This window comes from Camellia sinensis, chromosome 10 (assembly GCF_055761805.1).
Source record: "Camellia sinensis isolate YWXY chromosome 10, ASM5576180v1, whole genome shotgun sequence".
NCBI lineage: Eukaryota > Viridiplantae > Streptophyta > Magnoliopsida > Ericales > Theaceae > Camellia > Camellia sinensis.
This window is the reverse complement of record NC_138970.1, coordinates 129,582,633-129,608,190: the sequence shown is the minus strand read 5'-3', so window position 1 is coordinate 129,608,190 and position 25,558 is coordinate 129,582,633.

Below are 25,558 nucleotides of genomic sequence, written 5' to 3'. Positions count from 1 at the left end.
TTAGCCACAGAAAATTTCTATTCCCAAAGAAAATCAACAAAGCAACATAAACATGCCAGAAAAATTAACAAGGGAGAAAAGTAATGTGGCCAGAGAAAATTATAAATTCTAGAGAAACTTAGACATAGACAAAAGAATACTGTTTTCGTGTGGAATACATGTTGCCACAGCTAATTTCCATTCCCAGAGAAAATAAACAAAACAACATAAACATGATAGAGAAATTTTCAAAAATTGCTAAAAATTACATATAGATGTAAAATATAGCCAGAGAAAATTCAAGAAAGAAACATAAAATCTAGCAAGCATAGAAAATGAAAATGCCAGAGAAAATTACACATTCCAGAGAAAATTCCCATTCCATAATGTTCAAATGCCAGAGAAATTTACATACACAACCAGAGAAATTTAAACATGACAGAGACACACAAGGGAGAAAAATGATGTGGCCAGAGAAAATTATAAATGCCAGAGAAACTTAGACACAAACAAGAGAGTAATATTACATAGATGTAAAATATAGCCAGAGTTTCACACCCCGAAAATGAATCCCACATAACTATTATATCAACCCACTTCCAAAATGAGATATTAACCAATTTCATTTACATAGTTCCAAATGTTTACCAAAGTATTCTCACATGCCGTTATACCTTTATTTACACACTAGTACATGAATCTATAGTATGTAAAAGAAATCATTAAATCACCACAAATAAGGCCCTCAAGGGCTTACAAGTTCCAAGGCAATAGCCCGGCTACACATATTGGTCTCTCGAACCCAAACACATTAGCCCTTGGCTTACAAAAATATCACAACAAAATAAAAGTTAAACTATTCTTCTTCAAACATTTCCACGCCCTTAGCTTGGCAGAGCCACCACATCTTTACCTGCACCAATTCCCATAGGGGTGAGTATAAAGCCCAGTAGAGATTCCTCACAAAGTATGTACAGTTATGCCAATTCCGTCAACGTTAAAAATGCATATATAATGCCATGCAAGTGCCAATAATGAAGGAAAATTTTATTTGATGCACTATTTCAAAATCATCATGTTCTCAATAATATTCAATGCACAACTTTAAATTCACCATGTTCTCAATAACATTTAGCAATCTCATCAATTTCAAACTTCCAATATTTAAATCAACAGGGGCGGTAAATACGACACTGGTAATCCCTAGGCTGGTGTCTGCAAGTAGACTCTATGAGTACTACCAAACTGTCATTTTTACCGGTATTAACCGGAAGGCTCAACACCTATCCGCGCGGATTTCTGGTCTTTCACTAAGGACACTCAAGCCAACTTAATAAGTTCAACTACACCCCCTATCCGGACTTACCACCGTATTTACCCCATAAACATTTCCATTAGTTCTCATTACAATGATCTTTCTCAAAATAAATGCGTTTCCAACTCATGTCAAGATGTGCAATAATGACAATAAAACAAATGAGAATATGATGCAATAACTACTAATTCATAGTATTCCTTTATATTCAAAAACATGTCCACAACAATATTCAACATCACATTTTCATTTCCTCCTTACCATGTTCTTCCACAAGGTACCCATACGTCTCCAACACATAGTTAAAATTTCTCATTTCGCACAATAGTCATGCGTCTTCGACACACCACAACAATTCCTCAACAATAATTCATCATAACCAAACTTTCAATATGTTTAGCATACCATCCTTCATTTCATTTCCTATTACATTACAGTTGAGCATTTTTACATCACTTATGGCACTCAATAACTCACCATCTTACCACTCTAAACAAAAATGCATTTATCAAAGGATTATAATAGAGGACCTCCATTTTATATATATATGTATATACATCAAGAAGTTGCTATTTTGTTAAACATTTGGTGAGACTTACTCTCATACATTCTCTTGATACAAGAAAATAAACAATTTCAAAGGCACATTCATTATTTTTCAAAAGCCCCAATTTCTAGGGTTTTCATGGGAAACAAACCTTCATTATTTTTCTAAGAGAAGCTCCATCTAGAAGTTCTCATTGAGTTTAGTAGAAGGGAACCCTCAAGAAGTAGTAAAAGATTTAGATATAAAATCTCATTCAAAACTCTCTCTACATTTTGAGTCAAAAACAACAAAATCAACACAAAACTCAAGAACACTTTTAACTCAAGAACACTTTTAAATCAACAACACTATAGCAAAACTTGTATATATGACTCAAGAAATCCCTACCTCAAGGTTTTGATGAAGGAGATGATGAAACTCTAGCTTTAATGGAGGATTCTTCAATGTTCCACAACCCTAAGAGGAACCCCAACTTGGATCTTCAAGATTGGTAAGAAATGTTGGACCCAAGATTTACAATGATCAAGGTGTTTTAGGGCCTTGGTGAGAGTTTCTAGAGAGAAGGGAGAGTAAATCTCTTTTTTAGAGAGAGAGAAGTGTAAAAAAAAATGAGATGGAATCAGCCCTAAAAAAGGAGAGAAAACAGAGCCCAAATCTGCCCAGATCGACGCACGTGTGGCATCCATTCCCGCACGTGCGGAGCCCCCTTCCCGCACGTGCGGCCTTTATCCCCGCAAGTCCGGGGCTCTTCCCGCACCTCCTCCTGCACGTGCCTTTTAGGCAAAATGCAGGCCACCCAAAATCCCCTTTTCCCGCACGTGCGACTGGGCCTCCCGCATGTGCGGCCCTGGGCCTCCGCACGTGTGGCCCTGGGCCTCCGCACGTGCGGCCCTGCCCAGTAGCCCAGAAATTTCTCCGCTTCGCCCCTGGGCACTCCAGACCTGACCCCGCACCTCCCGGAACAAGAAACTTCAACACCGACGCACATGCAAGGACAAGAGTCTTACTCGGAAATGATTTCCGAGGGTGCCAACCCAACGAGAACAAAAGAGAGAGAACCAAAAGAAGGAAAAGAAAGAGAGGAAAAAGGGTCCCGGTCATCACACAGAGAAAATTCAAAAAAGAAATATAAATTTAACAAGCACGGAAAATGAAAATGCCTGAGAAAATTTCACATCCCAGACAATGAAAATGCTAGAGAAATTTACAGTGCAGAGTGTAGTGGCCCGGATTTTAATACTTATCGGATTGGTATAAAGTGGTGCTTGTCACCTTAAAACTTGTGTGGTTGTCGAACTTTTGGTATTGATGGGTTGGAAAATGAACATTAAATATTATAAATGAAGACCCTTGGGTGATGTTTGGAACCTTGATTGATGCCTTAACAAAGTGTTTAGGCAAGATTAGATCAAAAGCCCCAAATTCGAGTTTTTATTTTTGACCAGCCTTCACTATTTTGCCCTTTTCTATTTCCATACTTTGAATTTTGATGTGAGGCTGGAACCATCGGAAAGCTTGTTTTCGGGGCTTCGATTTGGACACATGAACGACCTAAAATGGAGTCGGAACGAGAGAGTTATACCTATTTGAATTCTTAATGCCTCTGCTGGTTTTCTATAGGGTCGACACCAGTCTAGGAAGGGTCGACCCTCTTATGTTGCAGAATTTTTGTGTTGGTTGCTAGAAAATAGGGTCGACCCCCTCTTGTCTAAGGGTCGACCCCCCTTGCTTGTGCCAGATTGTCTTTTCTACCTAAAGGGTCGACCCCCTTGCCCGAAGGGTTGACCCTTGCTTGTTTTTTTTTCAAATTTTGGGGTTCAAATGGGCCCTACCTTTGGGGGGTTTTGGGCCTATTATTTTATTGACCTTAGGGCTACCTCTCTACTATTATAAATAGGCCCTAAACATGGTTTCATTTCACTTTTCTCCTCCTTCCTCCCTCTCAAATCGTGAGCCTCTCTTATCGCTCTCTATACCCAACTTTTTCCCACTTTGATTGCTAGATCTACACGTCTAGAAGCATCATCTCACCTAGGTCCTTTGAGGAAGGTTGTAAAGCGCGCCAAGGGCTTTCAATCCATCCAAGCAAATCGTGTTTTCGTTGAAGTCGAAACTTCAGGTTTCTCTCCCTCCTTGCTTAAGGTAGGGATTCTCCTTACTTCTCTTCAATATTGTCTTGTGGATAGATGGGTGATACTTTTTATTGCATAAAACCCTCATTTCGAGGAGATTTTTAGAAATGGCATGTGAAGGGAGCTAGGGTTTTTGATTTATGGAATTTGAATTGATGATTTAAATGGAATACATGATCTTTGGGTCATGAGAATGTGGTTTTGTGTTAAATAGCAAAAAGCCCTAATTTATGTTTAACCCTAGTTGTGGAATCTATGTTGGGAATAAAGAAAGCTTCAATTGACATTTGATTTATGGAATTGAGCTTATGTTTTGTAGAAGATGAGAATAAATTAGGATGAATAATGGTTAGTAAATAACTATTGTAAAGAAAGGTTATTTGGAAGAAATTAAGACGAGTAATTAAATTAATTAATTGGGGATAACTTATGGTGATTATTGTGTTATGAAATTGAGTATGAAGATTTGATAATTTTGTGGAAAAGTTAAAAGACATTTGAAATATAAGAATTGAGTATGCTTCTAAAAATGCGCCAAAAGCTCTTAGTAGATGTGTTATTGGATGAATTTTGTGATAAAAATAATGAATGTTATTATTGGTTTTGTTGGGATTGTAATAACCAATGACTTGATGAATACTAGAGAATGATGGAAAATAATGAGTACGTGTTCTTGAGCTAATAAGTAATGGAAATGATGAATGAATGTGTTGGCTTTGCCCACAATTCATAATGAGCAATGACTTAAGAAATTGATGGATTATAATGTTTCCTTGGGGTCGTTTCCCGCCGTATTTGAGCCGGCAAAGCGTGGCACTTAATAAAGGTTTTGCCTTCCTTCCGGAGTGGCGCCCGGTAAAGCGTGTGGGTTGATGAAATGTGTAAAGGTTCCGCGTTCCTTCCGGCTTGTGACCGGTAAAGCGTAAGGTTCCACATTCCTTCCGACTTGTGACCGGTAAAGCGTGTGGTATGATGTAAAGGCTTGGTAATGGAGCCGGTGTCCAATTCGGACTGTGTGGAATGATTATAATAAGATTTGTACGTGGGTTTGAGATAATGGAAAGTGAGTAATCTTGATTGGGCAAAAATCGAATATATGGAAGTGTATGGGTTCTTTTATGTGGAATATAATGGGTTATAATATGTTGTGACAAGTAGGAGTATGACTCATTGCTATGTTTATAATTCTAGATAAAGTTAGCAAGGAATTCTGGAAAAGACTCTTTTTTTTTTTAAACATATATTTGACTGATATAGAAACAAATGAAAGGGTTTTCTTTAAAAAGTTTTCATGAATTTCCTTTATGAGAATGGTGTTACCTATATGTATTGTAATTTGAGTATATTAAAGAGCACAAAGAATTTATGTTTATATCACTCTTTAGCACTTCATGATCTCATGTATTTAAGAACTATGTTGTTTAGAATCAGGGAAGATTCCTACTGGACTTCGTGTTCATCCCAATTATTTTAACCATTTTTCAAGAACAAAGTTTGGAATGCCGGATTGAGGATTGAAGAGTTTATTTTCTATTATTTGGTCATTGTGTAAATGAGAGATGCTTGTTGTCAATGAGAGATTCATGTGTATTTCAATGTGAATTTTGTACATGTATTATTGTTGTATTATTCAAGAAAGAACAATGTTGTTGTTACCCCATGTAATGGGTGTTTATAATAATAAATGTAGTTAATTAAATGGACTTGTATTAAAGGTTTTGGTTATAATTTCGAGTAATAAAACTTGGGGCGTGACACAGAGAAATTTACAGAATAGAGAAATTTGAATGAAATTGACCATGCTAGCGAAAATGGGGGAATAAACAGAAACAAATAGGGAATAAACATGCCAGAGAAAATTTTTAAAGAACAAACATATATCAAGCAAATACTAGAAAAATTCAAATGCCAGAGAAATTTACAGACAAAATTACACAAACATCTTCAAGAATAAGTTCAAAACTCAAAAAATAACATTTTTCAAATTCATATAGCTTTTTATTACGAAATTGAAACCCTAATTAATGGAAGGCTAATATAATATGCAATGAACTGTATTTCCAGAGAAAAACTTATGGATTGTTGAAAACTTACTAAAGTGGGGATGAAACCCTAATTACGAACTGATGTGCCCTAAGATGAAAATGCAATGAGATGAAGATGAACTGAGATGACGATAAATAGTAAAAATGGGTCAGAGAAATTTGTGAGGATGGAATGGAAAAGATTTTCACAGAAAATAATGAAACCCTAATATCGATAGTGAAGATGATTGTGAAACCCTAATTCTCCCGTTCTCTAGCTCGTGAAGATGGTTGGATGTTTGGAATGGAACTCAGTTCTCGAAATCTAGTTGAGTGTTCTCAGTTGATTTGTGAAGGGTATTTTTGTCCAAGAAAGAATTAAAAATGCGCGCGTTTTAGTTGAGGGACCTGATGCATCATCCCTTTTTTTAGTGTCCTTTATCCTCTAAATCACTATTATTAGGGACCTTAAAAAAAATTCCCCTTTTTTAAAATAATGATTTTAATTTGATTTACTTATTTATAGGCTCAATATTTAATAGGTTAATGAGTGAATAAAATCTAAATATTTAATTTACTAAAAGTGTCAATGTCATATAAATCATTATTCTCTGTAATCCAAACCCAAACATAAAATTAAACATCATTAATTCTGCTTCGTGGACAATGATTCTCTCAATTATTTTTTTCGATGTATTAGATTTTTTGAAATGTCTTTCTATCCCCCTCAACTAAAATTAGGTATTTGTAAGTGATCTCTCAACTAGTTTTTCTAGATGTATTTGATTTTGTGAAATGTCTTCTCTACCTCCTCAACTAAAATTAGGTATTTCTAAATCAATTTCTTTGAAAGTAACTTAATTTTAGGGTTAATTTCATTTTTATCCATTAATTTTTTTAAAAAAATTATATTTATCCCTAAATTATCAATTTCAATTATTTAGTTTTTAAAATTTCTAATTTTTACTCATGTAGTGTAATTTGAGATAGTTGTCCAAATCAATAACTGTTAAAGCCTAATATGGTGGGCAAAAAAGTCATTTCAAAATTTGAACAATTTAAGTCAGGACACCAGGAATTCTTTCTTCGATGTTCTTTCTTTTTTCTAAAATAAGACTTGAGAGCATGAAAAAAGTGTGAAAAATATTTATAAAAAATAAAAAAATATACAAATTTAAATGCATTTGTTTGACATGAGAGTGGTGAAAAGAATAAGAAATTGAATAATTCATATCCGTATGTCAACTTCAAAGTAGCGAGCTCTTATTGGACTTCCCAATTTTCATACAATCTCTCATAAAATTTCCATCGTACACAAATGCATTTCATTAAGAACATAAAAATGTCTTTTATTTTCCATCATATTTATCAATCTAATCAAACAAACAAACAAAATTTTAATCTACACTATATATTTGGATAATAAAAAATTCTTGAAGGAATAACAATGTGATTCTGAAACATTCTCCACTAGTTAAAATATTGGAAAATTTGAGTGGCATAAACTAAGATAGGCATTTCCTACCTATTTCCTCAGAAGATGGATAGAGAAAAATGTGTGCTCATCCTTTTGGGTCGAATAAGATAGAGGTTCAAGTATTCTTATTCCCAACATATTTTATAGCAAAAAAAATGTTCTTACAAAAAATTCATACAAAATAATGCAATGGTGATATTGTTGCAATGACAATTGTTTGGTGAGTTCATTGCTTTGAAGTGATAATCACATAATACAATCATGTCATTTTGTATAAATTTTTTGTATGTATTTTTGAATAAATATTTGTATAGTATTACCCAATGTAAAAAATGGAAAGAGAGAGATAAAAGTGTGCCTATATTCTTGCGTTGCAAGCACAACAATGGAGGTATTTTTAGGGGGTTCATTTTCCACTTCCTAGGAAATTCATTGCATACTTTTAATTTTTGTGACTTATGAAATTCTCTCTTTTTTGGGCCCTCAATTGGTGTTAACTTGAGCAAGGGCTTTGAGTGAGTGGAAAAATACTAGACTGTTGAGTATATGTGTCATTGAATAAAAATTAATAATTTCGAGAATGATTCCAGGATTAGATGGGATAAGGTATTTTGTTGCATACATTTCGTCGAAGGTGATCAAAATTGTTTTATGCAATCACGTTTGTTTGGTTTCTTGGAAAGTCTAGTCTAATATTTTCTTTTCATTCTTACTTAAATTTGTTAATATTTTCATAGCATAAGAAAAGAAGAAGAAAAAAAGTGATCCTTTTTTCTGAAATGGACCATGGAACTTTGGTTTGGTTTCATAGAGAATCTTGTTTGCATGTGGCTCGAGATGAGATTAGGTATTTCTAACCTAATTTATTAAAATAATTGTGCTAGGAACACTTTTATTTTACATTTTTAAATGCATTGACTCTAAGAGAACTCTTTCTCCTAGTTTAAAACTCGTTTGACAATTTGAAATTTTAGTCAAAAGGTTACTATAAATTGTCACATACTTTTTTTACTTTTCTGCATATCTTTTCGTAAAAAGCTTAAAATAACATGTTTCCAAACAAAGTCTCGAAGTAAAAATATTGAAAGTACTCATATATATATATATATATATATATTATCAAAAAGGACTACAGGTCAATGAGCCCTACAAAAAACTTTTGTTATCAAACCAATCCAAGAAAATTTAACTGGTGATTTAGGTCCAATAATAATATCACATTATCATAATCCATTAATTGACCTACTAGTAGACTAAAGAATGGAGAATGGAGTGAAATATATTTTTCATAAATCTCACAATGCAATTATAATTTACCCTACTTTTAAAATTTTAAATCATGAATCAATGTTCTATACTGATCAATGGAGGTGGAGCTTTTAGATTTCAAGTTGAAGGTTATAGAATAGTGGAGTTTTGGATAAGTTTGTTGGCTACTTCGATCTGTTTTTTTGTTTGTTTTTTTCTTTTCTGTTTAGTATTCTTAATTTTTAGTTTGTTGATAATAATCCTTCCAGTGTGAATGTTTGTTTTCCTCCCTTGGGAGGCGCTTTGGATTCTTCCTTTTATGGAGGTTATTTATCTCTTTTTAAGATCTTGTGATACTGTTATATCAGATATCCAATCTTTTACTGGTTTTATAACAAAGATTTTCTTCCTGATTGAAAAAAAATTGATGAATCAAATATTTATGAAATTTATTATATTTTCAAAATTTTGTATAATGAATCAAAGATTTATGAATGTGTTAGAGCATCTACATCAGCCTCAACGAATTTTGAGTCAAATTATAACTAAAAAACTACTTTTCTATTTTAGCTAGCATTTTTTTTATGTACACACTATATCAAATCCTCTATTCTAAAATTAAATTTTATGAAATATTTATTTTGTACTGTTAAAAGGCAATCTATAGCGACCCCGGTCTTTTCTCATTTGATTATTGTATCCGGACTTAGGTTCCGTAGATTCTGTCATTGTATAATTGTTGTTGTTGTTGTCCCTTATTTTCTCATTTGGAATTATAGGATGTGTTGGGCAGGTTTGTCTCAGGTTGGTTGGGTTTAGAAACCAAGTGTTGCTGTCCAGAATTTTGGATCTTCGCTCGAGCGAGGAGTTTGTCGCTCGAGCGAGATGTTGTTTTTGGTTTTTCGCTCGAGCCGGGGTTTGGTAGCTCGAGCGAGAGTTTGCGTCTGGTTTGGACCTATAGCTTTGCATTCTTGGCTCGAGCGAGATTTTCTTCACTCGAGCGAGTTAGTTCGTTCTTCGCTCGAGCGATAGTTTCTTCGCTCGAGCGTGTGTCTGGTTACAGACCTGAGGGTTTGAGTTCTTCGCTCGATCGAGTTTTCTTTTGCTCGAGCGAGCTTTTGGGTTGTTGGCTTGAGCAAGGCTTTCTTGGCTCGAGCGTAGCTTCTCTGTGTATGGTCGCTCGAGCAACCAAGTCTTCGCTCGAGCGAGCCTGTCCAGTTTATATACACAGCAACGGGTTTTGATCAGTCTTTTTCATCTTCTTTTGATTCCAAACCCTAGGTCCGACTTCTCTCTCTCCCTACTCACCTTCTTTCTTAGATTTGATCTATTTAGAGGGCGTTTCTACCCTAGTTGCTTTATTAAAAATATAGAGGGAGTCGAGGGCTTTCATTTAATCTGAACATTTGGCGATTTGGAGCACATTGGTATTTGGGTATTCATCTCTGTCTTCACCATTTGGGTTGTTTTTTTCGAGGTAGGGATTTCCTACTCCATTTTATAGGTTCTGTTCTAAGTTTGGTATTTTGATATGTTGGGGATACTTTGGTAAATTTTGGGAAAAACCCTAGTTGTATTAGTAAATTAATTTGTATAATTAATTCATGGAATTGGGAAAAGATGGTTAAATTCATGGAATTGGGGAATTCATTGATTAAATGGCGTAGTTGGATAATTTGAATCATTTGTCTATTGAATTGTTGACATAGTTATTTTCAGTTTAGAAATAACTGTTTTGGGCTATCGGTGGAGGATAGTCGTGATTGTTGTAGACATTGCATGTGGATTAGGAATAACTGAAACTAATCACATTGGTTAAGTCATTAATTATGACTATTGCATTGATACAGAAAATACGTGTATTGATTGAGCATTGCATTTGCATACATTGTTTTGTGTGTGGGAGGAGATAGGGGATGTACTCCACGGTTTAGGGGAAGATAGGGGATGGACCTCTAAACCGGATTTTGTTTGGGAGGAGATAGGGGATGGACTCCATTAGCATCACTTTTATGTGTGCTTATTTATATTGAAGTGTTTTTATTGATACAGCACTAAAATGTGTATCAATCTGGAAGTATGAAGTGTTTTGATTTGAGCTTGAGTCTCATTTGTTTGTTGATATTGGAAGAATGTGAATATGATATATATAATTCACTGTTGTAAGTTTGGCCAGGTTCTGAGCCGTGTTGATAAAGTTGGAAAGTAAAACGTATCTTAGACAATAGTGTCATGGGACTGTAAAATGAAGTAATTGATTATCTTGGTTAACCATCTGTTGAATGCTATTGCTTTATTCATTGCTTATATGTGGTTTAGTATATTTCTACTGGGCTGTGGCTCACCCTTTATGGGAACATCATTTTCAGGTTCAGGTGATAAACTACCTCCAAGGACTTAGCTTGGGAGGGTTTGGCTTCTGGAATGAAGAAGACTACCTTTAGTTAATTGTCTTTATTTATTAGTACATGTAAACATTCAAGCCTAGGGCTTTTCTTGTATTGGGTTAGAACTCATATTTTTGTATCCAAGTGTTGGCTTGGAAAGATGTAAGCCTATAGGGCATTTTATTCAATATTACATGTAATGCTTTTATTTAGTAATACTCTGATGAATGAATTAATAAATTCTTTTCTTTAAAGAATGCATGTCAATGATATATATATAGAATGGGTTATTTTGAGGGCGTTACAACTTGGTATCAGAGCGTACCGGGTTTGAATACTTTGGGTACGTGGGAAGTGATTAGTATCACATTGGGTTCGTCTCGTTCGATAGAGACTTAGTGCAATGTTATATGCTTATGTGATAACATGTTTATGTGATTATGTGGGTATGGAATGTAGTTTCTGGGATGTTGATTGGACCCTTGAGTTTCTAGTAGTCTTGTTGGAAAGGCACTTGATCACTGCTGCTTCCAACCGGAACTATAGTAACGCAATGGGACTATCATTATCCAGGAATGAAATTCGTAGGTGCTTATGTGATTATGTGCTTACGTGGAATGAATTATTGTTGTCCAATGCATTAGGACGCGAGTGTTTAGCTTCGACACATTTATTAATGTGCTAATGTCTTTGTTTCCTTTATTAGGATGTCAGGACGAGGACGAAGACGCGGTAGGCGTGGTAGGCCGGGTAGGCAGGAGGTGCCTGTGCCAGAGGAGATTCCGGTAGTTCAGGAGGGAATTGGCCAGGCCAATGTGGCCGAGCCAGTAGGCCAGCAGGCTATGGGCGCTCTAGCCCGAGAGATAGCAGGGGCATTCAGGGAGTCAGTAGGCATTCTCAGAGTTGAGAATCAAGCTCAGGTTGTTGTTGCGGATGCAGGACCTTCCTTTCTGAAGAGGGAGTTCTTCCAGTCTAATCCGGATGAATTTGTGGGTGATCCTAAAGAGCCGCTTAAGGCAGATGAATGGCTCGAACAGACAACGAAGACGTTTGAGATGCTTGGCATCGAAGACGAGAGGTTGAAAGTGACCTTGGCATCTTTCCAGTTGAAGGGGGATGCGGGTCAGTGGTGGAAGTTTACTAAGGGTCGTATAGGAGGTACGTGGGAGGCTTTTGTGAATGCTTTCCAGGAGAAGTTCTTATCTCCAGCAGTCAGGGAGAAGCTGCAAGACCAGTTTTGTCAGCTTAAGCAGGCGAGTTCTTTAGTGGCCGAGTTTGAGGCTGCATTTACTAGCTTGTCCAGGTTTGCACCTGAGTTGGTGGCGTCTGAGGAACGCCGCTGTATTGAGTTTGAGAAGAAGTTGAGGCGTGGCCTCAAGCTGAGAGTTGGGGGAACTATGATTCGGGATTATGGGCGTATGGTTGATGCTGCAGCCCATATGGAGATCATGATGCAGGAAGAGGAGGAAGGGCAGAAGGGCTTCAAGAGAAGTCAGGATGGTCAGAATGATGGTAGGAGACAGAAGGGTTTTAATCCTCAGCAGTCTCAGAGTAGCTTTTCTAGATCAACTTTTCCTGTGCCGAGTGCTAGTTCAGGGAAAGGCAGTCAGGGAGACATTACCTGTTTCAAGTGTGGCCAGCTGGGCCACAAGTCTCCAGTTTGTCCTCAGAGGGGAGGAGTGCAGAGAGCGGCATCATCTTCGGCTCGATCTCAGAGCCAGAGTCAGGGTAGAGGCCAGCCACTCTCGTGTTATCAGTGTGGTCAGCCAGGGCATATGAAGAGGTATTGCCCACAGTTGGGTGGCACACCTGGTGCATCTGGTTTGAGGCCGATTCAGGGTCAGCAGCCAGCTCAGTCAGGTCAGGCCTCGAGGGCCAATCAGGGGGCTTCATCGTCCCAGTCGGTGCAGCAATCTTATGCTCCTAGGGGTGAGCAGGTTGATCAGAGGTCGTCTGGGCGCGTGTATGCTGTTACCGCGCAGGATCTTGTGCCAGCACCATCAGTTGTGAGAGGTACCTTCTTGTTTTGCAACTCGGTTGCTAATGTTTTGATTGATACGGGTGCATCTCATTCCTTTGTGTCTGCTGCATTTGCATCTGTTTTGGAGTTGGAGTTAGCACAGTTAGCATCTCCTATTTGTGTAGTGTCACCTCTTGTGGGTGAATTGATTTTGAAACAAGGTGTTAGGGGTTGTGATATAGAGGTTGATTACCATAGAATCCCATTTTCCTTTGTCGTTATGCCTATGAGGGGTTTCGATGTTATTTTGGGTATGGACTAGTTATCGTCATATCGGGTAGTTATTGATTGCTACCGCCAGAGGGTCACTTGTTGTACTGTGAGCGGAGAGTATTTTCATTTTCTGGGGGACCGGGTTGGTAATGTGTTGCCACCGGGGTATGTTCCGCGAGGACGAAGTGAGCTTAGTGGTCTGCTTGCTAACCTTTCGATTAGTGAGGATGATGAGACTCAGATTGTATTGCCAAGGGTGGTTTGTGAGTATTCGGACGTCTTTCCCGAGGATCTTGTTGGTTTACCACCGCATCGAGAGATTGAATTCTCAATTGACCTAGAGCCCGGCACAGCGCCGATTTCTATGTCACCTTATCGTTTTGCCCCAGCCGAGTTAGTTGAGTTGAAGATTCAGCTCCAGGAGTTGCTAGATAAGGGCTTTATACGTCCTAGTGTTTCGCCGTGGGGAGCACCGGCCCTCTTTGTTAAAAAGAAAGATGGTGCTTTGAGACTTTGTATAGATTATCGGAAGTTAAATCAGGCTACGATTAAGAATAAGTACCCTATGCCTCGTATAGATGATCTGTTCGATCGGTTGAAGGGTTCCCGTTGTTTCTCGAAGATAGACTTGAGATCGGGTTATCATCAGTTAAGAGTCAGGGAGGAGGATATTCCGAAGACGGCATTCCGTACGCGGTATGGCCACTATGAGTTTCTGGTGATGCCATTTGGGCTCACCAATGCACCGGCAGTTTTTATGGATTTAATGAACCGGATATTCCGGGAATTTTTAGATCGTTTTGTATTCGTCTTCGTGGACGACATCCTTATCTATTCACCTTCTGAGGAGAAGCATAAGGAACACTTGAGAGTGGTGCTTGAGTTACTTAGAGCCCATAAGCTTTATGCTAAGTTTGGGAAGTGTGAGTTCTGGCTAGAAGAGGTCAAGTTCTTAGGCCATGTAGTTTCTGGGGAAGGAGTGTCTGTTGATACATCCAAGACTGAGGCAGTGCAAGATTGGGCACAGCCTAAGAGTGTGTTTGAGATCCGCAGTTTTCTGGGGTTAGCTGGGTATTATCGTCGGTTTGTGAAAGATTTCTCCAGATTAGCTTCGCCTTTGACTAGGTTGACTCGGAAGGGAGTCAAATTTGTATGGAATGAGACTTGTGAAAAGTCGTTCCAGGAGTTGAAAGTTAGACTGACCACCACTCCAGTCTTGATTATTCCGGAGAGAGGGTTGGGTTATGCAGTCTATTGTGACGCCTCACGAGAGGGTTTGGGTTGTGTGTTAATGCAAGAAGGGAAAGTAGTTGCCTATGGCTCACGTCAGTTGAAAATTCACGAGCAAAATTACCCTACGCATGATCTAGAGTTAGCAGCTGTGATATTTGCCTTGAAGATTTGGAGGCATTATCTTTATGGTGAGAGATTTGAGGTATTCTCGGATCATAAGAGTCTGAAATATTTGTTTTCACAGAAAGACTTGAACTTGAGGCAGAGGCGGTGGATGGAATTTATAGAGGATTATGATTTTGAGTTGCATTATCATCCGGGAAAGGCCAATGTGGTGGCCGATGCCCTTAGCAGGAAACCTGTTGGTGACATAGCTAGTATAGCTATCCGAGAATGGGAGATGTTGGGTGCACTTGGGGAGTTTGATTTACTTCTGGGCGAATCCGTTGAGGCTGCGGCCTTGTTTTCTGTTGTTGCACAGCCTACACTTGTGACTCGGGTGTTAGAGGCTCAGAGAGGTGACCTTGAGGTAGAATCTCTCCGTGAGAAGATTTCCGGTGGGAAGGTTGAGAAGGGTTTGACGGTGTATCCCGACCTGAGTGTGAGATATCGAGACCGTCTGTTTGTGCCAGAGTCTTGTCGAGAAGAGGTACTCCGAGATTTTCATCATTCACGCCTTGCGGTGCATCCGGGAGGCACTAAGATGTATCGGGATTTGGGTCGCCAGTTTTGGTGGCGGGGTATGAAGAGAGATGTGGCAGCTTTCGTATCTAAGTGCCTTACTTGTCAACAAGTAAAGGCCGAACATCAGCGGCCAGCGGGTTTGTTGCAACCCTTGCCTATTGCCGAGTGGAAGTGGGAACACGTCACTATGGACTTCGTTGTGGGTCTTCCGAGGACTCAGCGGGGTAGTGATGCTATTTGGGTGGTTGTAGACCGGTTGACTAAGTCGGCGCACTTCATTCCTATGCGTGTGAGAGATTCGGTAGATCATCTTGCCGACTTGTACATTCAGGAGATAGTGAGGTTACACGGGGTTCTAGTAACGATCGTCTCAGATAGAGATCCTCGTTTTACTGCCAGGTTGTGGCAGAGTTTGCAGAGTGCCTTAGGCACTAAGTTGACCTTTAGCACGGCTTATCATCCTCAGACTGACGGACAGTCCGAGCGTACTATTCAGATCCTTGAGGATATGCTTCGGGGTTGTGTTCTAGACTTTAGTGGGTCATGGGAGAGGCACTTGCCGTTGGTGGAGTTTGCCTACAACAACAGTTTCCAGTCTAGTATCGGTATGGCACCATTTGAGGCCTTGTATGGCCGACCGTGTAGATCTCCTGTTTGTTGGGCCGAGGTGGGTGATGCACCTCTATTGGGTCCGGAGTTGGTGAGGGAAACGACGGAGAAAGTTGAGCTTATCCGTAAGAGGCTGGTTACAGCACAGAGTCGTCAGAAATCTTATGCCGACCGTAGGAGGAGACCTTTGGTGTTTGAGGTGGGTGATCATGTCTTTCTGAAGATATCACCTAGACGGGGTTTGATGAGGTTTGGGAAGAGTGGGAAGTTGTCCCCTCGGTTCATTGGTCCATTTGAGATCCTTGAGAGGATTGGCGAGGCTGCTTGTCATTTAGCTTTGCCGCCGCAGTTGTCCGGAGTACATGACGTGTTTCATGTGAGTATGCTTCGGAAGTATGAGCCGGATCCATCACATGTGTTGCATTGGACTGATTTAGTGGTTGACGAAGATGTCTCATATGAGGAGAGACCAATTCGAGTCTTGGATAGGCGGGATCAAGTTTTGCGAGGCAAAACCATCCCCTTGGTCAAAGTTTTGTGGAAACACCACGGAGTGGAGGAAGCCACTTGGGAACGTGAATTGAAAGTCCGCGAGAAATATCCGGACATGTTTGTTGATTTGTAATCTTATAATTAGATTCTGTTATATTCTTGAACTTAAGAGCTTTACATATGTCTTAAGTTGTAAAACATTGAGTTTGTACTGGTAAATGGATGTATCTTGAAACTTGCTTCATTATAGAAGTTTAGTGTAACATTGCATCTGTTGATTACATTGTTACATGGGTTGTATATATCATGCGATTGAATATGATATGGGAATTGTAAACATTGAAAGGAATAATGCATAATAATGATACAGGTTGAGTATATGTTGTTTTATATATATAATGTGAGATGCCTCTTGATAAAGAGATGAAATGACCAGTTTTGGGTCAAGATGTTTATTAATGAATTGTCAAAAAAAAAAAAAAAGGGAATCTGTTTTCAAAAACTTATGCTTAATTTCGGGGACGAAATTCTTTGAAGGGGGGGAGGTTATAGCGACCCCAGTCTTTTCTCATTTGATTATTGTATCCGGACTTAGGTTCCGTAGATTCTGTCATTGTATAATTGTTGTTGTTGTTGTCCCTTATTTTCTCATTTGGAATTATAGGATGTGTTGGGCAGGTTTGTCTCAGGTTGGTTGGGTTTAGAAACCAAGTGTTGCTGTCCAGAATTTTGGATCTTCGCTCGAGCGAGGAGTTTGTCGCTCGAGCGAGATGTTGTTTTTGGTTTTTCGCTCGAGCCGGGGTTTGGTAGCTCGAGCGAGAGTTTGCGTCTGGTTTGGACCTGTTGCTTTGCATTCTTGGCTCGAGCGAGATTTTCTTCGCTCGAGCGTGTGTCTGGTTACAGACCTGAGAGTTTGAGTTCTTCGCTCGATCGAGTTTTCTTTCGCTCGAGCGAGCTTTTGGGTTGTTGGCTCGAGCAAGGCTTCCTTGGCTCGAGCGTAGCTTCTCTGTGTATGGTCGCTCGAGCGACCAAGTCTTCGCTCGAGCGAGCCTGTCCAGTTTATATACACAGCAGCGGGTTTTGATCAGTCTTTTTCATCTTCTTTTGATTCCAAACCCTAGGTCCGACTTCTCTCTCTCCCTACTCACCTTCTTTCTTAGATTTGATCTATTTAGAGGGCGTTTCTATCCTAGTTGCTTTATTAAAAATATAGAGGGAGTCGAGGGCTTTCATTTAATCTAAACATTTGGCGATTTGGAGCACATTGGTATTTGGGTATTCATCTCTGTCTTCACCATTTGGGTTGTTTTCTTCGAGGTAGGGATTTCCTACTCCATTTTATAGGTTCTGTTCTAAGTTTGGTATTTTGATATGTTGGGGATACTTTGGTAAATTTTGGGAAAAACCCTAGTTGTATTATTAAATTAATTTGTATAATTAATTCATGGAATTGGGAAAAGATGGTTAAATTCATGGAATTGGGGAATTCATTGATTAAATGGCGTAGTTGGATAATTTGAATCATTTGTCTATTGAATTGTTGACATAGTTATTTTCAGTTTAGAAATAACTGTTTTGGGCTATCGGTGGAGGATAGTCGTGATTGTTGTAGACATTGCATGTGGATTAGGAATAACTGAAACTAATCACATTGGTTAAGTCATTAATTATGACTATTGCATTGATACAGAAAATACGTGTATTGATTGAGCATTGCATTTGCATACATTGTTTTGTGTGTGGGAGGAGATAGGGGATGTACTCCACGGTTTAGGGGAAGATAGGGGATGGACCTCTAAACCGGATTTTGTTTGGGAGGAGATAGGGGATGGACTCCATTAGCATCACTTTTATGTGTGCTTATTTATATTGAAGTGTTTTTATTGATACAGCACTAAAATGTGTATCAATCTGGAAGTATGAAGTGTTTTGATTTGAGCTTGAGTCTCATTTGTTTGTTGATATTGGAAGAATGTGAATATGATATATATAATTCACTGTTGTAAGTTTGGCCAGGTTCTGAGCCGTGTTGATAAAGTTGGAAAGTAAAACGTATCTTAGACAATAGTGTCATGGGACTGTAAAATGAAGTAATTGATTATCTTGGTTAACCATCTGTTGAATGCTATTGCTTTATTCATTGCTTATATGTGGTTTAGTATATTTCTACTGGGCTGTGGCTCACCCTTTATGGGAACATCATTTTCAGGTTCAGGTGATAAACTACCTCCAAGGACTTAGCTTGGGAGGGTTTGGCTTCTGGAATGAAGAAGACTACCTTTAGTTAATTGTCTTTATTTATTAGTACATGTAAACATTCAAGCCTAGGGCTTTTCTTGTATTGGGTTAGAACTCATATTTTTGTATCCAAGTGTTGGCTTGGAAAGATGTAAGCCTATAGGGCATTTTATTCGATATTAAATGTAATGCTTTTATTTAGTAATACTCTGATGAATGAATTAATAAATTCTTTTCTTTAAAGAATGCATGTCAATGATATATATATAGAATGGGTTATTTTGAGGTCGTTACACAATCAATGTAGTATAGGAGAAGTTAATTTTGTATTGTTATATATATGCAGTTTCATATTATAAAAAAAATAAAATAAATAAAAAAAACCGTGCCCAGCAGCGGTTGTTCGCCCGGACATCCAAAGTGTATAGGATATATCTATATAGTTTCATATTCCTATAATAAAAAAAAAAAATTGTGCAGCAGCCGGTTGTCTAGCAGGATGTCCAGCCAGATGACAGACAAAATGTCCGATCAATAAATGATAAAATATTATTTACCCTGTGAATAGTGTATCGCTACATGTAGTGATATACTATAGCAAAGTTAACCAAACGCTAGTTTATAAATAATTTATTGAGACTGATGGAGTAAGAATTTTATAATTTATTAACTATATTTAACCAAAATTTACATTTTTTGAGACTGATGTGGATGCTCTTAGATTATGATTTGTCAAAATGTGTATTTTCTAAATTGAGCCCAAAACTCATCAAATTTAAAATAATTTGAATTCAAATTAAAATTTTGAATTTAATTTATTAATTGGAAAATGAGTCAAACCCCAATTTTGGGGATCCCCATGACCCCAAAATGATCTAGTCCATTCATGTGTGTTTTTTTTTTTTTTCTTTTGTTTTTTTTTTTCTATCTCTCTTACATGAATGGTCCAAATCATTTTAGAAGTCATAGAGATCAAAATTTGGGGGTTTCAATCATTACCATTATTAATTTATCACTTTCTATAAAATAAAATAAAAAACGGGTGATGCGATTGGTTTCTAGCCCAATCAGGGACCCGTTAAGATGATTGGAGTCCTACAGCTTTTATCTTCATGCACATTAAAAGCATTCAAAAATAAATAAATGTCACGCCCCACTTTTTATTACTCGAAGTCATTACCAAATTCATTAACTTAATTAAATTTCAAGGATAACATGCGGAAATAAACTCATACATTCAATCCGTAGAAGTGATTAACAATACTCTCATTCGTATGCAAAGTAAATATTACATGAACATACATAATAAATTGCCCTTGGGCTTACATCACTTAAGGTACAAGAAGAAGGGTGTAACCCTTTTACAACAATGGCATTCCGCCAACATAACTGAGGCCCCGTGGCCAGTAAATAAATAGATCCAAATCTTGCAGCACATTCAGCTCAACACCTGAAAAAGGTTTCAACAACGTGGGATGAACATATAGTCCAGTAGGGAACTCAACATGATCTTCAACAATAACAACTTACAGATAGCTATGATCATGAACACTCATTCTCATACTAGAATAGTAATGTGACAGTTTATACAAAATTATATAGGTATGAACTTTTCTCGAAAACAACCGTTTCATTCAACGCAACGAGTGGTTTGTCTTTCCTTTTTCCTTTCATTAACCTCCATTCCCAATCTTTCCTAACATTAACAAATACTTAGGAAGTAATCTCACTAAGCCCGATACCCTCTTCCATTTCCTATACATACTCAGATGTACCTTTTCAAACATGTTTATCTTAAAAACATTCGTTCTCCTCCACACTTTCCAAAAGACAAAAATGACATTTTGGTTCGTTTCCATTACTATCATAACTATACATGCATATCTGTGTAAAAAAATATAAATTTATAACCCACCAACATGTATACAATCAACCAATGGAGTAACTCGGTCCTCCGAACTGTAACCAATCAAATCCATGATATTTTCAGTTACAACGAAACAACAACAATTCCATTTCACTCTACTAGCTATGTGCGTAGTAAGCCAACAATACACCCCACTCAACAACATTAACAACAAGCCAGCTTACCAGGTGCTAGCTGGAGGGGTATGGTACCCTCGATTATTAGCACAGTCAGTTCTCCAGGTGCTAACTGGAAGGGTATGACACCTTTGATTCTCAGCGTGGTCAGTTCTCCAGTCGCTAGCTGGAAGGGTATGATACCTTTGATTCTCAGCGTGGGGCATAACACCAACAATCACAGTACATCAAGGCATAACCAACATGTATAATGCATATACATAAACTATCAAGACATCAGCAATGTGTTAAAGCATAAGAACACACAACCATCTCCTTCCGAGCAATTATACATATATATAATGTATCTAGCACTTCATCACATACGATGTTCAATTAATCAAAGGCAAAATGCAAACCCGACAATTCTACACAACCGTGTCATCCCCCACCGATGACCAAGGACAAAACCTCTGGATGCATGTAGTTAGTACATCTATTAAAAGACTCAAATATCATGAATCACAAACCCAACAACAATATTAACATGGTAGTTAAAGAAGCAACTTCTACATGTGTGTTCAACACTCAAGATACAACACTCCAATTCTCAAACTTATTTCGAAAACACTTCCCTCATTTTCACAAAAACGATTCTATCTCCTTTTTGTTATCACAAAACCAACTCCACTAATCTTGTTTCCACAAAATCAACTCCAAAGCCATGGTTAATCCTTTAGGTATTAACACCCTTACCACACTCATCTTGACAAAAGAGATTTACACACAATGGTCAACAAACCCCCATTATAATTTACCCAACCAAAATATAATTTAGGGCTTTTCTTCTATTAACTACAACATGCTAATTTATATTTATTTTAGCCAAGACAACAATCAATGAAGCCAAAACCATTCTCCACACAACCAACCCTAGGTTTATTTCATGATTTTCAAACAAATCCAACATGCTACAATTTTCATGCAATACAAAAATTACCACATGTCTATCTATAGACGGAGTATTGAAAAAGAACAAGGAGAATCCCTACCTCAAATGGAGAACTCAAAAGGGGAAGATGACCCGAAATCAAAGTGCTCCAAATCCCAAATTTCTTGGATCACAACGAAGCCCTCGACGATCAACACACTTCTTACAAAGGCCCAAGGTGAGGAAAACACTCTAGCTAGATCAATCCTAAGAGAGAAGTTAGGTTTTAGAGTGAGGTGCTCTCCAATGGCTTTTTCGAAAAAGTGAGAGAGAGAAAGGAAATCAAAAAGTGATTCAAAAAGCTGAATCTCGGTGTGTTATACAGGTCGCCCCGCTCGAGCGTGGAAACCCCCGCTCGAGCCTCACTCATAGACTCCCGCTCGAGCGCCAAAAACCCTGCTCGAGCGGCGGATACAACCATCCAGAAGTTTTACAGAACAGGCCCCTGATCGAGCGTCCAACTCCCCGCTCGAGCGTCTCACACAAACTCCCGCTCGAGCGTCAAACCTCACGCTCAAGCGTCCAACACTACAGAGGAAAAACTGGGAAGGTGATTTTCCCGCTCGAGCTCCGAAACCCCTGCTCGAGCGGAGAGGTCAAAAACTGGGCAAAGATTATGGGTTTTAAAACACAACCAACATAACCCAACAAGTCCAACACAACCCAAAACTCTAAGATAAAGAGTAAGGGACAAAAAAGAGAATGAGACAACAACAAAAAATCTACGGAACCGAGTCCGGATTACGGTTCAATAACAACAGGGAATATCGGGATCGCTATAATAAATAAATCAAATTTTAAAAATCAAATTATCTTGTTAATCTTAACTACATAATTTCATCATATTTGTTTTCTTAAAAAAGTGATGCTATATTTTTTAATTTATATTTGACACTCATTATTTTACAAATATGATGAAATTATTAGATTGATATGAAAATCATAATCACATAATTTATAGCGATCCCGGGTTTACCCTTGTTGTACAGTGATCCGGACATGAGTCCGTGGATGTTGGTAGTTGTTTATTATCTTGTTTGCATCATTTTTACTTTGTATTTTGAGTTATAGGATGTGTTGGGCAGGTTTGTTACAGGTTGGTTGTGTTTGGGAGCCTAGTGCTGCTGCCCAGATTTTTGGACCTTCGCTCGAGCGAGGAGTTGGTCGCTCGAGCGAGAGTTGAGTTCGTGTCTGGTGGGTCGAGCCAGAGTGGCTTCGCTCGAGCGAGCGATTGCGTCTGGTTCTGGACCTGAGAGTTGCATTTCTTGGCTCGAGCGAGCTTTCTTCGCTCGAGCGGTCTGGTTTGTTCTTCGCTCGAGCGAGAAGTATGTCGCTCGAGCGTGCTGGTGGCAGACCTGAGGGTTTGAGTTGTTGGCTCGAGCGAGAACTTCTTGGCTCGAGCGAGAGTTTTCTGTGTCGGGTCGCTCGAGCGACAAAGGCTTCGCTCGAGCGAGCGTGTTTTATATCAGCGGACAGTAGCGTTTTTGAACATCACTTTTTCACTTCTTTTTCTTTCAAACCCTAGATCCGAGACTCTCTCTCTCTAAACTTACACTCTCTCTAAGATTTGATCTCCCTAGAGTGTGAATCTAGCCTAGGGCCTTTGTTAAAAAGATAGAGGGCGTTGAGAGCTTCGACTTAATCTGAAAAAGTTTGGATTTAGAGCACGTTGATCTTCGAGTCTTCATCTCCTTTTTGGCTCAAACTTCGAGGTAGGGATATCCTACTCCTCTCTATGGATTTTGTCTTTAAATTTTAGTATTTTGAGATGTTGGGGTTGGTTTGGTAATTTGGTGAAAGTTTGGGGCTTTTGTGTAATTTTACAAAAGTTGGGGTTTTATTCATAATAGACCTAGATGCATGTTTGGCATAGAGAAATGGAATAAATATTGAATCATTGATGAAAATGGGACCTAAGGGTTGAAATGTTAATTATGGAAAATGACCTAATTACATTGTTTGATTAATTGGGATAATTAATTGTGAGAAATGAGGAAATGAAATGTTGATTGAATATCCATTTGTGCATTTATTTTCTGTTTAAAAATAATTGCTTTGGGCTATCGGTGGAGGATAGTCGTGATTGTTGTAGACAATGCATGATGATTAGGCAAACGGAAACTGATCAATGGAATGTGTCATGGAATTTGACGGCTGATAGAATACATTAACTGTATGTATTGAGTGATTGTATATAGAACCGATGTGTTTGTATACGTTATGTGTAGAGGAGGAGATGGGGTATATACTCCGCGGTTTAGGGGAAGATAGGGGATGTACCTCTAAACTGGATAGTGTTGGGAGAAGATAGGAGATGAACTCCATAGATACAGCTCATATGCTTGTCTAGAGAAGTGAAGATAGAGCTCATATGCTTATCTTTGTGAAGTGTGGATACAGCTTATATGCTTATCTGTGAATGTGGGATATTGTTGTTATACATATCTGTTAGGAATGTGGATATAGCTTATATGCTTATCTGTGAATGTGGGATATAGTTTTTATACATATCTGTTGAAATAATGATAGAGCTAATATGCTTATCTGTTGAAAAAGGGAAAATGAAAAGTAACTTGGACTCATAAGTCGTATGACATAAATATGTGATTTATGTGAATGTATCAGTGTTGGCCATCTATCAATTGCTAATCTTTTAGTCATTGTTCATGGTTGGTTTAGTGTATTTCTACTGGGCTGTGGCTCACCCTATATGGGAATATCATTTTCAGGTACAGGTAGCATGCCACCTCCAAGGACTTAGCTTGGGAGGCTAGAGGCGGACACACTTTTGTCGTTTTCTTTTTGATGTATTACATGTAATTTCAAGCCAAGGGCTTAATGTGTAAATGAGTTAGTACTCTTTTGTTGTAACCAAACTTGGAAAGCTGCAAGCCCATAGGGCATTTACTTTTGTTGTTAACATGTAATACTTTTGTAATGAAACTCTGATAAATAAAAGGATGTGGTTATTTCATATGTCAACGAATGTCTTATTTGATGGGTTTAATGTTATTATTTTGAGGGCGTTACATAATTTTATTATAATTATTCTTAAAAATACAAGTAGTATATATTTAAAATAATTATTGTCATCTATCTTTTCAAAAATAAATATAAGAATATTTATAATTACAATTATCTGATTAATCAATTTTTTATTCTAGATGATCTACACAGAGAGGTAATAGATGAAATAAAGATCCGCTATTCAAATCATTCTTGTTTTCTAAAACTTTTTTTTTTTCATGATACTAGCATATGCACCCGTACCACAAAATGTGTAATTTTATTATAAAATTTCATAACATTAATCACAAAATGCGTAAATTCGTCATAAATTAGCACAACAAAAAATGTCGTAATCAAGTTATAAACTTTTGAAATATCAATCACAAAATTTTAAATATTTTATTATATTAATTTATGATGAGATTACAAATTTTGTAACTAATATTATAAAATTTTATGATAAAATTATATATTTTGCGGTAGGGTATAGCATTTCCCTACCATAATATTAGAGACAATCATCATTGTTGTGATAAAGAGGTGGCTTTAAACAAAGGACATGAGAGGGTCCGAAGTTCATCTTAGTGGGCCTTTTTTGGATCCACAAAATCTGGACTGGGCGAGTCTAGCAAACTACTTTGGGTATGTTTGGTTTGTGTTTGAGAGATGTGTTTTAGAGATAAAAAGTATGAAAAGTTGTTTGGTTTGGTTTTTTTCAAAAGATGTTTTGGAAAATTATTTTGAGAGAGAGTTTTGGAAAAAGTGATTGATTTGATGTGTGTGAGAGAGAGATTTGTTTGGAAAACTTGTTTGGTTTACAAGTTTTGAGAAATTTTTTTGGAAAAATTTGTTTGGTTTGATTACTTTTAAAAACTTATTTGTAGAGAAAATTTTCCAAAATTTTTTCAGAAATACAAACCAAACGAACCCTTTGTTTT